This window comes from Bubalus kerabau, chromosome 22 (assembly GCF_029407905.1).
Source record: "Bubalus kerabau isolate K-KA32 ecotype Philippines breed swamp buffalo chromosome 22, PCC_UOA_SB_1v2, whole genome shotgun sequence".
Classification (NCBI taxonomy): domain Eukaryota; kingdom Metazoa; phylum Chordata; class Mammalia; order Artiodactyla; family Bovidae; genus Bubalus; species Bubalus kerabau.
The window spans coordinates 23,065,556-23,077,570 of NC_073645.1; the positions used below are offsets into that span (position 1 = coordinate 23,065,556).

The 12,015-nt window shown below is 41.0% G+C and overlaps 1 non-coding gene across 1 annotated transcript; it reads right to left on the reverse strand.

Annotated features, from left to right (window-relative positions):
- Positions 1–2,882: 2,882 nt before the first annotated feature.
- LOC129637144 (U6 spliceosomal RNA) lies at positions 2,883–2,989 on the reverse strand. Its single transcript, XR_008707354.1, has one exon. It is a non-coding gene; the product is annotated as a U6 spliceosomal RNA (small nuclear RNA).
- Positions 2,990–12,015: the final 9,026 nt, after the last annotated feature.

Genomic DNA, 12,015 nt, shown 5'->3' on the forward strand with positions numbered 1-12,015 from the left:
GTGATGGACTGTGATTTTATTGGGCTGAAAAAAATCTGATGGAGTGAATCCCTTTTATCATCTCTTCTCTCTACCTTACTTCCCAGTAAGGTACCTGCTCTGATGCCTGACTGTTTACTCATTTCCACACTTTCATTTTGGTCAGCTGGAGCAACCTTGACTTCAATGGGCTCAAAATACTCCAGTACATTTGTTATCTCTGTCTCCCTCCCTCTGTCCAACCTTCTGTCGTCATCATGAACTCATCCTCTCAGGACAGAAGCTGGGTCATTTTATTCCCTATTATTCCTCTATCCCCTTCATGATATTTCACCCTAGACCCCCACCCAGCTTCCCCTTTCTTAACCCTCCAAGTTCATGCTTTTCTTTCTATTATAAAAACTATCCAGTAAACCTATTCACACAGAAGTATTAATTACAATATGTTACTCCTCTAAGAATGTTTAATTTCAAAGTGGATATAAACAATACTGAATGCAAAGGAATATACCCAGGCAATGAAAAAAAAAGTAACATTTTTCCAATTGACCTTCTAGATGACCCTCAGGCCACAGTTCTTTATTCCGCTTTATTTCAGCGGAATAAAGATAATGCAAAGCCAAGTAAACGTTCTGCTATGAAGAACAAAGCTGGGTTGACAGAAAGTTTAGTAACTATTTTCTTAGCTTCACATTCCAGTTTTGCTCTTTACTAGAAGATCTGAGGCAAATTACTTACCCTGTCTATGCCTCAGTTTCCCCATCACTAATATAAAGATAATAATAGTATCTACCTCGTAGGTTGCTGTAAGAGTGAAAAGAGTTAATACGTTTAAAATCCAGGAAGACAGCTTGGCACATACTAAGAATTCAGTGTGTGTTAGCCATTATTGTCTGCACGTTGAGGGCAGTCCCTACTTCACAGGGTGAAAGAATTAGAAAGAATTAGAAAGGTGCCTGAATCAAACACAGCACAGTACTTAGCACACAGTAAATGCTGGATAAATTCCTTTGTTATTAAAGGGTGTGATCAGTTTTTATAACTATAGGATCACAGCCCTCCAAAATATCCAGGTCCTAATCTCTGAAACATGTGAAAGTTACCCTGTAAGGGAAAAGAGATTTTGCAGGATCTTGAAAAGGGGAGATTACTCTGGATTATGCAAGGGGTTGTAAATGTAATCACGAGTGTTCTATAAGAGGAAAGCAGAAACTCAACAAAAATAAAAATAAACAACTCAGTTCAAAAGGACTTGAATAGACATTTCTCTGAAGAAGATATACAAATGGCCAATAAACACATGAAAAGGTGCTCAACTGCAGTGATCATTGGGGAAACACTAATCAAAGCTATGAGACACCACCTCACTCATATCCATTGAGAGGGCTACTATCAAAATTACAGAAAGTAACAAGTGTTGCTTATTTAACTTATATGCAGAGTACATCATGAGAAACACTGGGCTGGAAGAAGCACAAGCTGGAATCAAGATTGCAAGGAGAAATATCAATAACCTCAGATATGCAGATGATACCACCCTTATGGCAGAAAGTGAAGAAGAACAAAAGAGCCTCTTGATGAAAGTGAAAGAGGAGAGTGAAAAAGTTGGCTTAAAGCTCAACATTCAGAAAACGAAGATCATGGCACCCGGTCCCATCACTTCATGGCAAATAGATGGGGAAACAGTGGAAACAGTGGTAGACTTTATTTTTGAGGGCTCCAAAATCACTGCAGATGGTGATTGCAGCCATGAAATTAAAAGATGCTTCTCCCCCCCACCTTTTTTTTTTTAAAGGTAATTGTTGGGGTATATTTACCTAAAATGTTATTTTATTTATTTTAATTGGAGGCTAATTACTTTACAATATTGTAGTGGTTTTTGCCATACATTGACATGAATCAGCCATGGGTGTACTTGTGTTCCCCATCCTGAACCTCCCTCCCACCTCCCTCCCCATCCTGTCCCTCACGGTCATCCCAGTACACCAGCCCTGAGCACCCTCTATCATGCATAGAACCTGGACTGGCGATCTGTTTCACATATGATAATATAAACATTTCAATGCTATTCTCTCAAATCATCCCACCCTCGCCTTCTCCCACAGAGTCCAAAAGACTGTTCTATACATCTGTGTCTCTTTTGCTGTCTCACATATAGGGTCATTGTTACCATCTTTCTAAATTCCATATATATGCGTTCAGTTCAGTTCAGTTCAGTCACTCAGTTATGTCCGACTCTTTGTGACCCCATGAACCGCAGCATGCCAGGCCTCCCTATCCATCACCAACTCCTGGAGTCCACCCAAACCCATGTCCATCGAGTCAGTGATGCCATCTTACCATCTTATCCTCTGTCGTCCCCTTCTCCTCCTGCCCTCAATCTTTCCCAGCATCAGGGTCTTTTCAAATGAGTCAGCTCTTTGCATCAGGTGGCCAAAGTATTGGAGTTTCAGCTTCAACATCAGTCCTTCCAGTGAACACTCAGGACTGATCTCCTTTAGGATGGACTGGTTGGATCTCCTTGCAGGCCAAGGGACTCTCAAGAATCTTCTCCAACACCACAGTTCAAAAGCATCAATTCTTTGGCGCTCAGCTTTCTTTATAGTCCAACTCTCACATCCATACATGACCACTGGAAAAACCATAGCCTTGACTAGACAGACCTTTGTTGACAAAGTAATGTCTCTGCTTTTTAATAGGCTGTCTAGGTTGGTCATAACTTTCCTTCCAAGGAGTAAGCGTCTTTTAATTTCATGGCTGCAATCACCATCTGCAGTGATTTTGGAGCCCAGAAAAATAAAGTCTGACACTGTTTCCACTGTTTCCCCATCTATTTCCCATGAAGTGATGGGACCAGATGCCATGATCTTAGTTTTCTGAATGTTGAGCTTTTTTTTTTTTTTTTAAATATGGAACGATTCACGAATTTGCGTGTCATCCTTGCGCAGGGGCCATGCTAATCTTCTCTGTATCGTTCCAATTTTAGTATATGTGCTGCCGAAGCGAGCACGAATGTTGAGCTTTAAGCCAACCTTTTCACTCTCCTCTCACTTTCATCAAGAGGCTCTTTAGTTCTTCTTCACTTTCTGCCATAAGGCTGGTGTCATTTGCATATCTGAGGTTATTGATATTTCTCCCGGCAATCTTAATTGCAGCTTGTGCTTCATCCAGCCCAGCTGGATGCACTCTGCATAGAAGTTAAATAAGCAGGGTGACAATATACAGTCTTGATGTACTCCTTTTCCTGTTTGGAATCAGTCTGTTGTTCCATGTCTAGTTCTAACTGTTGCTTCCTGACCTGCATACAGGTTTCTCAAGAGGCAGGTCAGGTGGTCTGGTATTCCCATCTCTTTGAGAATTTTCCAGTTTATTGTGATCCACACAGTCAAAGGCTTTGGCATAGTCATTAAAGCAGAAGTAGATGTTTTTCTGGAACTCTCTTGCTTTTTCCATGATCCAGCCGATGTTGGCAATTTGATCTCTGGTTCCTCTGCCTTTTCTAAAACCAGTTTGAACATCTGGAAGTTCACACACGGTTCACGTATTGCTGAAGCCTGGCTTGGAGAATTTTAATCATCACTTACTAGCGTGTGAGATGAGTGCAATTGTGCGGTAGTTTGAGCATTTTTTGGCATTGCCTTTCTTTGGGATTGGAATGAAAACTGACCTTTTCCAGTCCTGTGGCCACTGCTGAGTTTTCCAAATTTGCTGGCATATTGAGTGCAGCACTTTCATAGCATCATCTTTCAGGATTTGAAATAGCATAACTGAAAATCCATCACCTCCACTAGCTTTGTTCATAGTGATGCTTCCTAAGGCCCACTTGACTTCACATTCCAGGATGTCTGGCTCTAGGTGAGTGATGACACTATCATGAGTATCTTGGTCATGAAGATCTTTTTTGTACAGTTCTTCTGTTTATTCTTGCCACCTCTTCTTAATATCTTCTGCTTCTGCTAGATCCATACCATTTCTGCCCTTTACTGAGCCCATCTTTGCATGAAATGTTCCCTTGATACCTCTAATTTTCTTAAAGAGATTGTTAGTATATGCTTACTCCTTGGAAGAAAAGTTATGACCAACCTAGACAGCCTATTAAAAAGCAGAGACATTACTTTGTCAACAAAGGTCCATCTAGTCAAGGCTATGGTTTTTCTAGTAGTCATGTATGGATGTGAGAATTGGACTATAAAGAAAGCTGCGCACTGAAGAATTGATGCTTTTGAACTATGGTGTTGGAGAAGATTCTTGAGAGTCCCTTAGCCTGCAAGGAGATCCAACCAGTCCATCCTAAAGGAGATCAGTCCTGGGTGTTCATTGGAAGGACTGATGTTGAAGCTGAAACTCCAATACTTTGGCCACCTGATGCAAAGAGCTGACTCATTTGAAAAGACCCTGTTGCTGGGAAAGATTGAGGGCAGGAGGAGAAGGGGACGACAGAGGATAAGATGGTTGGATGGCATCACCAACTCAGTAGACATAAGTTTGGGTGGACTCCAGGAGTTGGTGATGGACAGGGAGGCCTGGCATGCTGAGGTTCATGGGGTCGCAAAGAGTTGGACACAACTGAGCGACTGAACTGAACTGAACAAGTGTTGACAAGGATGTGGAAAACTGGGGAAAGGCATGTAAAATAGTACAGCTGCTGCAGAAAACAGTCTGGTAGTTCCTCAGAAAATTATAAATAGAACTAACCATATGGTCCAGCAACTTCACTTCTGGGTATAGACCCAAATGAATTGAAAGTAAGTTCTCGAAGAGATATTTATACACATCTATTCACAGCATTATTTACAGTAGCTAAAATGTGTAACCCAAGTGTCCATTAACAGATGAATGGATAAGCAAAATGGGGTATATACACAGAATTAAATACCTTCAGCCATAAAAAGGAAGGAAATTCTGACATATGCTATGACATGGGTGATCTTTGAGGACATTATGCCAGTGATATCAGCCAAGAAAGCCAGTCACATAAAGCTAAATATTGTGTGATTCCACTTATATGAGACACGTGGAGTGAACAAAATCATAGAGACAAAAAGTGTTACAATGATTTCCAGGGGCTGGGGGGAAGAAAAGAATGGGCCATTGTTTAATAAGTATAGAATTTAAGTTTTACAGACGAAAGAGCTATGGAGGTGGGTAGCAGTGATGACCGCCCAACATTATGATTGTATTTAATACCACTGAACTGTACACTTAAAAATGGTTAAGATGGTAAACTGTATTAGTGTATTTCACCACAGTAAAAATAATTGAAAAAATACAAGAGAGAGTTAGAGGGAGATTGGACTACAGAGGCAGAAAGAAGTAAGTAGATGCAGAGAAAAAAGATGCTATGATTCTGGCTTTGAAGGTGAAAGTGAAAGTCGCTCTGTCGGGTCTGACTCTTTGCGACCCCGTGGACTGTATAGTCCATGGAATTCTTCAGGCCAGAATACTGGAGTGGGTAGCCTTTCCCTTCTCCAGGGGATCTTCCCAACCCAGGGATAGAACCCAGGTCTCCCACATTGTGGGCGGATTCTTTACCAGCTGAGCCACCAGGGAAGGAAGTGGCTAAAAGCCAAGAAATGCTGACAATTACCAGAACTGAAGAGGCAAGAAATGGATTCTCCTCTGGAGCCTCCAGAAGGAATCAGCCCTACCAGAAGCTTGGCATTAGCCCTGTAGGACTCAGTTCCCACTTCTGGTCTCCAGAAATGTAAGTGAATACATTTCTGTTGCTTGAAGCCACAAGGTGGGTAGCTTGTTACAGCAGCCATAGGAAACTAATACAGAGAGCTCATTCTATCCCGAGTTTCCTCCAGAACCCAGCAGGATCTTCAGGGAAGTTAGAGGAAAAAAAACTCTTACAGCTAAACAGAGATTATAATACTCTTAGGAGAAAAAACATTTTCAGACTTCTATTGACCATCAGAGGAATCCAGGGAAACGTTCTTTCGCTCTGGTCTGGGTTTAGAAGGAGGCTATGAGCTAATACTCCCAAACTATTTGCAGCAATGAGAGAATCAACAGCCAAAATTGTCACTTTTTTTCAGTTTTTTAAAACAATAGAGTCTGTTATTTCTTTCCTAAATGCATCAGCAGGGCCAGTGGAGAAGGTCTGGAAAGCAACCGCTAAGATTAGCCTGCAAGCTCCCCACAGAGACCTTGAGTGACTGTCAACTCTGCAGGGAACAGCAGCAAAGCCTCACGCAAATGGCCTATAAAAATGGCCTTGTCAGAGGCACCTTGACCTGCCTGGGCTTCTCTGGTACTCGGATTCCCAGCGGCCCTCCCAGGGTTATGCTCCCTCGCATGATGTATTTCCCCTGCCTTTTTTAGAGCTGCATTATGCTTGCTCCAGGAAACAGCCTCTTCCTTCTCATAAACACAGCCTTGGGTTCCTGACCAAGCTCCCTGCCACTCCGCAGCTCCTTGTCCATCCATCACACCTTGCTGTCACCCTGGCTGTGATTGTGGAGAACTGGTCTGTTTCCAGAGGTGAACCTAGGGTAGGCTGAAGGAAGGGGAAAGCCCTGGGAGCAGCCGAGGGTCACACATACCCGAGTTCCAGCCCACTGATGAGTTCCCTGGAAACTGGCTGGTTTGCACAATGAGCAAGCTTTTCCGATGACCCAGAGAGTATGATGGAAAGGTCTTGATAAGGTCACCACCAGAGCTAGGCTTGGCGTCTCCACTCCCTCAGCTGAATGTGCAGTGCCCAGGGATAGACTACGAGAGACTGGGGAGGTGCTGTGAAAAGTTCCTTGTAAGCAAGATGGAAATGACTAAGGATGGGATTTGAAGGGTCAACACGACTACTCCCAAATCAATGTTCCACGGTGTACCTGGAATTCTCACCGATGGGAATGTCTCTTTCCCAGTGTCCAGAAAATTCCAAAATCCTTTTTGTTCTTCCTTTACAAAATCTCCCTCAACTGCTTCCTCCCACAAGGCAGACCCTCACATGCCCACCTCCAATTCTGGGCAAAACAAGCAGAGACTGGTCTTGGGAAAGGGAGTTCTTTCCCCAGATCTCTTCCTCCAAGCCGGGAATCCCACACCACCTGTTCATCATTGTGTACAAAGCATCCCCCTCTCCTACAGCTCTCTTTTAAAATGCAAAACTCCCTAGAGGAAGAATATTTGGTTTTGAAGTAAGAAGATGAATTAGAATCCCATCTCTGTTCATCAGTGCATGGCCTAAAGCAAATCTTTAACTTCATGAAATCTTGGTTTTCTCCTCAATGCTTGCTAGTGCTCAGTCATGTCTGACTCTTTGCAACCCCATGGGCTATAGCTCGGTAGATTTCTCTGTCCATGGGATTTTCCAGGCAAGAATACTGGAGTGGGTTGCCATTTCCTCCTCCAGGGGATCTTTCCAATGCAGGGATCTGGAACATATGTCTCCTGCATCTCCTGCACTGGCAGATGGGCTCTTTACCACAAAGTCACCTGGGAAGCCTTTTCTGCTCTGTAAAATAGGGATATTAATATCTTCCCTGGCTACCTCACAGCTGAGGTTGATTTAAAGACAAAATATTAAAGATGTATATACTCTTCAATATGTTTTTTTTAAGTTCCCAGCAACTTTGAGTGGTTTTGTTGGGTCCCTAGAGAAAGGACAAGGGTGCTGGGTCCCTCAGGACAAGGAGTTTGCCGAGTTCCACTATTTGCCTCAGTGAAGTGTTGTAACTCTATCATGTAGTTTTATAAACATGAAATATACATACAAAATAAACATGTTATGCTAAGTCGCTTCAGTTGTGTCCGATTCTGTGCGACCCCATAGACGGCAGCCCAGCAGGCTCTGCCGTCCCTGGGATTCTCCAGGCAAGAACACTGGAGTGGGTTGCCATTTCCTTCTCCAATGCATGAAAGTGAAAAGTGAAAGTGAAGTCACTCAGTCGTGTCCGACTCTTAGCGACCCCATGGACTGCAGCCCACAAGGCTCCTCCGTCCATGGAATTCCCCAGGCAACAGTACTGGAGTGGGGTGCCATTGTAACATCTCATAATTATACATGTAACATCACATAATTATATATGTTTGTGCATATATATACAAATATATAAAATCACTTGTAATAATACTAGATTAAGAAGAGAACTGAGGAAGAGTGGTTTTACTAAAATCTAGAAAACATATGTCAGGTAAAATGTCACGAATGCCAGAAAGTATGTTAAAATACTCAGCAGAGAAAACAAAATAAATGAACTGAAATGAGAAAATGTTAATAATTTTTAAATCTAGGTGATATATATATAGATGTTCATCATGACATTTTAATATTCTATCCACTTTTACATTTCAAATTTTTATAATAAAAGTTTTAATGTATTTAAGACATTGTAGAAGTAATAGTATAGAAAATGTTCATCATATGTTATTAACTTTTTAAAAAAGTAAATTAAGAAACAATATACTAGTATGTTAACACATTTGTATCAAAAAAGAGAAGAAAAGAAATGTAAATTATAGTAGTACCAGTAAATGCCCCCCAAATTGTAAGTTGGTAGTTGCTGGTTGGGGTTATGGTTGTTTTTACAATAGTTTTATTTTGCTTTTCTGTATTTCATACATTTTATCTAGCAATCATTTACCTTTTGTATAATTAGATCATCAAAAATGTTATTTAAAACTAAACCTATGGGAGTTGGTGATGGACAGGGAGGCCTGGCGTGCTGTGATTCATGGGGTCGCAAAGAGTCAGACACGACTGAGCAACTGAACTGAACTGAAGGCCCTGATGACATGATTTGAACCCCTAGATGCAGCCATGCCTGAAGTTAGCAATACTCTTGGACTTTTTAGCAACATAAGCTAATAAATTTTCTCTTAAATTGTCCTTAAAAAAAAAAAAAAAAAACTAAACCTATAAAGCCCACTAGATGGAAGAATATTTCAGAGATTGAGAATAACCTATATTGGTTACATCTATACCACATTGTCTATATCCACTCATGGATACTTATTTCCATATTTTGACTCTTCTGAATAATGCAAAACAAGCATTTTATATATTTGATGGATATAAATTATAAATTATGGATATAAAGTATAAATTGCTATAACCTTTGGAGTGTGCAACTTGGCAATACCTATTAAAATTCTAAATGTTTAATAAAAACTAAAAATCTTAAAGAGTGAGGGAAAAGACTAGGAAATAAAGCCTTCAAAAGAAAAAGAGACAGTAAATCAACTATGCTTCAATAACAAATAAAAGAGAAAGAAAAGAGATGGAATAACATAAGGGTTCATCACTAGTGTATTGGTTGATTATATTTTGGTTCATCCATGCAATGGAGTACTATGCAGAGGTATATTAAACAAGAGCAACAAGAAAGTGCTATTTGGTGAGGAGATAGGTGAGAAATGCTACTATCTGTGCAAAAAGCAAGAAGGAAGAAAAAAGGATATGTGCTACTTGCTTATATGTGCACAAAATGCTTCTGAAAGCCATGTTTTATTTCTTAACTGGGTAGTGAGTTCATAAGTGTTTATGTCATGGCAGTTGCTATTAAAACTGTATTTGCATAATGCCTTCTTGATATTTTAGTACACACACACTACTGTACAGAAGGAAAAAAATCCATAATCTCAATAACTATGTGCAACAAACGTTAACATTTTTAAGTATTTCTTGTCATCTTTTTTCTGTGCATTTTCCATAATTGAGATGATACTATGCTTAAATTTTGATAGACTGTTTAACAAATAAGCATCTTGCATTACTATACTCTTTGTATATTTATTGTTTTAAGAACCATTGTAATAATGCATTGAAATTTTTATGTTTCAAAGAACATAGTCCTTGGTAATAAATAACAAGCACTGACACTTCATGCTGATGGAAGCTTGACTTTGCAAATGCTTTTGGGGTGATCGAGAGTATTCCCATCCCACATCACCCTGTCAAAACCCCACCCTCCTTCAAGGCCCAGCTCAAATCCCACCTCCTCCATGAATCTTCCCCTGACTGTCCTCCATAGAAGCCTCCTTCTTTAGCCTTCCAGGGTATTTATCTATTCTGTCTCTTTTTATAGCTACTCAGATTCATTTCTTTTCTTCCAGGTACACTATAAATTCTTAGGGACAGAGACCCATCTCTAGAGGGCCTGGAAAATACTAAGTGCCCCTTAAGTAATATGTAAATAAATTTGAAAGGCTGCTTTTCTTACTCTTTGCTTTAACATCCTGTATTACCAATACTGTTTGTCTATATAATTGTCACTAATGAGTTTTCACCCAAATTGGAGGTTTGCAAATGGAAACACATTCTATAATTGCCATATTCAGAAATCAGGTCCGTGACCACTCCTGCTCTCCCTAATAGTAGATTTGATATTTGCTTTGAAGGTTGAATTAAGGAATGTTTGAGCTCTAAAAATAACAACTGTGTTTACTGAGGGCCCATTGTGTGCCAGATACCAGCCAAAGTAGTTTGTGTGCCCCTGTGATGTAATTCTCCAGAAACACTATGAGTTAAAAGTTAGTTTCCCTGTTTTATATCTGAAGACACTGAGTCTCTTGCCCAGGGTCAACCAGCTTATATGTGGAAGAATTAGGACTCCAACCCAGATCTACCTGTGTCTCACATGCCTCACTTCTGGCCAAAGCTGCCTCCCCAGAAGTAAAAGTATAAAATCTAAATCTTAATCTCTACCTCTCAGTTCTATATCTCAAAGTGAATTCTCCACCAAATGGGTGGCACTTGTGAATTAACATTTTTATTGATAAATACAAAAGAACAGGTAGTGTTTAAGAGGGAAATAAAAAATCCATAATTTTACCACCTGATAAATGCTATCATTTTGGAGACTCTCTTCCAGGCTTTTCCTATGTGTGTATCTTATAAAGAAAAAAAAATCTTTTTGACATTTTTGCATGTGCTTTTAAGCAGAGGAGTCTGTTTAGTGGTAAAGACAAGTGTGGCATCAAAGACAAACATCAGCTTTCTTGCAGCTTTGCCTGGGACTCATCTTGCATCAGATGGAAGCCTGGAAATAGGACAAAGATAAAGCATCGTTAACAGGGAGTTGATTTCCTGCACACTCAAACACAGCCTGCAAGTAGCGGGGGATTCCTGGATGAAGACAGAGGGCATAAGGTAATAGCATTTGCTTGTGCTTCAAGTGTCATACGGAGAAGGCAATGACAACCCACTCCAGTACTCTTGCCTGGAAAATCCCATGGATGGAGAAGCCTGGTAGGCTGCAGTCCATGGGGTTGCTAGGAGTCGGACATGACTGAGCGACTTCACTTTCGCTTTTCACTTTCATGCATTGGAAAAGGAAATGGCAACCCACTCCAGTGTTCTTGCCTGGAGAATCCCAGGGATGGGGGAGCCTGGTGGGCTGCCGTCTATGGGGTCGCACAGAGTTGGACATGAGTGATGCGACTTAGCAGCAGCAGCAAGTGTCATATGTTGTGTCTGAAGCTGTTGAATGTGCAGCAAAGAGTAGATAATGTTGGATTTAGCTGCATTCTTAATTCTTAATTGTTCAGCTACTAGAAGTCCATTCTTCCAGGAAAGACACCAGGCAAGTATTTCTCCCCGCCTTCCAGCCCTCTCCCCTTCTCTCCCCACTCCACTCTTCCCCCCACCACCACACCCCTTTCTCTTGCCTTTCTCCTCTCCCATCTCTCTCTTTCTGATAGACAGAATAATGGTCTCTAAAGATGCCCATACCCTAACTCCTGGAACCTATGAATATGTTACCTTACATGGCAAAGTTACACTGTGATTATGGGTATAGACCTTGATATGGGGAGATTTTCCTGGATAAACCAGGTGAACCCAACCTAATCACATGAATCCTTAATAACACAGAAGTTTTTCCCAAGTGTGGTCAGAGGGAATTAGCGAGATGGCAGCTAAGAAGGACTTCGTCTGTTATTGCTGGTTTTGAAGACAGAGGGAGGGGGCTATTAGCCAAGGAATGTGGGCAGCCTCTAGAAGTTGGAAAAGGCAAGGAAGTGGATTCCCCCCAGAACCTCCAGAAAAGCTACCACTTTGATTCTGGCCCAGTGAGACCTGTGTCAGATTTC